Source organism: Psammomys obesus, unplaced genomic scaffold (assembly GCF_907164565.1).
Source record: "Psammomys obesus unplaced genomic scaffold, mPsaObe1.curated_primary_1811, whole genome shotgun sequence".
NCBI lineage: Eukaryota > Metazoa > Chordata > Mammalia > Rodentia > Muridae > Psammomys > Psammomys obesus.
Genome location: NW_026586383.1, coordinates 11,107,714 through 11,110,599, shown reverse-complemented (window position 1 = coordinate 11,110,599; position 2,886 = coordinate 11,107,714). Strand labels below are relative to the sequence as shown.

The 2,886-nt window shown below is 45.0% G+C and overlaps 1 pseudogene; it reads right to left on the bottom strand.

Annotated features, from left to right (window-relative positions):
- Positions 1-487: 487 nt before the first annotated feature.
- Positions 488-1,858, bottom strand: LOC129672264 (microfibrillar-associated protein 1A-like; annotated as a pseudogene).
- Between the last annotated feature and the right edge of the window lie 1,028 nt (positions 1,859-2,886).

Sequence of the window (2,886 nt, the reverse complement as noted above, 5' to 3'; positions counted from 1 at the left end):
AACAAGCAGCTCTCCACACCACAGTGTGAGTCCCAGTGATCCAGCTCAGTCAAGCTTGGCCACAGGTGTGTTGCTTTAGCCAGAAGCCATTTGCGTTCAGGTGCTGGAGGCTTCCAGGTCACCTGTCTCTCAGGAACTGTCTCTCAGGCTGGCTTTGTCTGTAGCTGCATCCCATGGCCCTCCATAGGTCTCCTTTTTTTTTTTTTTTTTTAATATATATATTTCAAAGACCATAGCTTAAGAGCTATGGAACAGAAGATTGTGCCTGTCTTAGGTTGTCTCTCCTGAAGGATATACATTCTTACCTATCATTGGTGCATTAATTCCGCCATTCATGCCCTGTCTTAGGTTGACTATACCTCAGAAAAATCTTACCCATCTCTGACTACCAACTTCCCCTAGGGTAGATACTGGAGTTTAATCTTATGATATGCAGATCAGCTTTAACATTACAGAAGGCTCTATACAAAAACTATGTAAATAATGGTTAAAGAAAATTGAGGGCCAGATCCCCTTGTGTCTCATGGTTGGAATGAGCAGTTGAAACCGAAGTGGTTTTCCTCTTCTTGGCAGATGGTCCCTCAAACATATCATGCACCCCAGCAGCCTTTTGTTTAAAAATCTTTGTGTTCTGGGCACTCTCTTGGCCCCACACAGAGTCAAAGAAAGTGGTATCTTGATCCACAAGGTGGGTGTACTTGGTATGACCAGACCGTCCAAAGTTTTTTTCCCAGTATGACTTTTGGAAGAATGGTTTTGTTGAAATGGTCCTCAAAAGTAGGTGCGCTAAAATCTCTCTTACAGACTTCTTCATCCTCATCCATGAAGAACGCACCCCAGTGACAATACTTTTGTAAAAACTTGTATTTGCCTTTAACAGCTTTGTTAGTAATGACTTTGCCATTTGCCCGAAGTTCAGCCCGCCTTTCTTCCTCAGTCAGGTTTCGAATGCGTTCAACTTCTGCTTTCTTCTTTTCAAGTGCTTCTCGGTCTTCTCTTGTTTTTTTTGAGCTCTTAGACTTTCCATACTTCATATTCCTCCTCATTATTTTCATCGTTGGTGGTACTTAGTGTGTCCAGGTGGCCAGGGACCGCTTATTCTCCTCTAGCTCTTTTTTGGTCTCTTCTTCTACACTCTTTAGTGTGTATTTGAGCCGCTCCTCAGCCATGTGTTTTGTTTCCTGCTCCAGTTCCTTCTGTTTCAATGCTTCAGCTTCTCGTTCTTGGACTGTCACTCGGTCCTTCTTTCGAATGAAGACAGGCTTAAGTCAAGGCTCCATTTCATCTTCACTGTCCGTGTACTCCTCATACTCAGACTCTGACTCCGACTCCTCCCCAGAACATCCTTTACCTGCCACTTCCATGACTTCCATCTCTTCAGTTTTCCTCTCTTGTGCTCGATGATGCATCATGCCACAGTGCCGGTCTATTTCTCATCGTCAGTTTCTACCCCCTTCGCTTCACTGCTGTCTTCTTGTTCCGCATGCCAAGCATCTACTTCTATTTCTGAGTCATTTTCTCCAGTACTTCAGGTTCTATTATTTTTGATGTCATGCCAATATATCTTCCACATCTTCACAAATATGGTTCTGTAAATGAAGAGGTCAGGGATCACTGGGTGAGTCCTTCTCCTGTTCCTCAGGCTCTGCTTCTTGTTCCTTAGCTTTCTTACTGAACTGAAATTCTTCATCCTCCTCATCTGAGGATTCCATAGGGGCATAATCTAGCCTCTTTCTGGACATATAACGTTTTACCTTCACTTTTTCCATTGAAATCTCACTTTTCTCATCTCGAACTGGGATGGCTCCAGCCGTAGACTGATGGGTGGCTGCTTCCTGAGTGTGCGTGGGACTGACATGGTGACGGCTATGGTGGAGACTCCCAAAATTTGATTGAATCCCAACAGCGAAGACCAAGGAATAGAACACCACTTCCCACCAAGCTTCACCCAACTCTGCTACGTGGCTGACAGAAGCCACATCTGGCAGAGCTAGAGGAACCAGAAGAGGACTGTCTCTCAGGCTAGCTTTGTCTGTAGCTGCGTTCCACAGCTCTCCACAGACACCCAATAGGAAAACCAAATGGAGACACCATGAAAAGCACCATGAAATCCAGAATTTAAGAGAATTTAAGAGCTTGCTGGGCACGGTGGCACACACCTGTAATCCCAGCACTCAGGAGGCAAAGGCAGGCAGATCCCCATGAGCTCAGGCCAGCCTGGTCTACAAAGTAAGTCCAGAGACCCAGAGCTCTTGATACACAGAGAAGCCCTATCTTTAAAAGCCAAAAAGAAAAAGAAGGAAAGAAAAAAAAGAAAGAAAGAAGGAAATAAATAAAAAGACTTCCTAGCTCATTTACCTGTGAGAAAAGGCACTGTGGGCTTTGTTTGTTCGTAGCAAGTTCCTCTAAGGTACCCTCCTCCAAAACATATGCCTTGCATTTATGAAAACACTCAGACTTTAGGGGAAAAGGAGAAAACAAGTGTACAGACTTCCAAACAGAGTGTACGGGGAAAGAAAACCACCATGGCAACCCACGCACGTGTTTATTTGCGCCACAGGAAAATGCTCATATTTGGTTGGAGAGACTTAAATCATTAGTGTCTACATTAGTGTCAAATGTGTTATCCACATCGCTTTCCAGAGAAGTGTGTGTTTCACAAATAAGCAGGCAACGGAAAGGATGGAGCCAGGAAGCCAGGAAGTGTGACTCAGAGATCGCTGTGAACTTTCCTTGGGCAGCCCTGCCAACTCACTGCTTGGAAGGGGAAGCTCGTCTTAACTGTTTCCTCTGAAAGACATTTCAGGTTAGTCTCACCCAAGACAGGAGCCGCTCCCTCACCACTGCAGGTCAGGGGACCTTCGGTGCTGGTTCAGGTAAACTTCG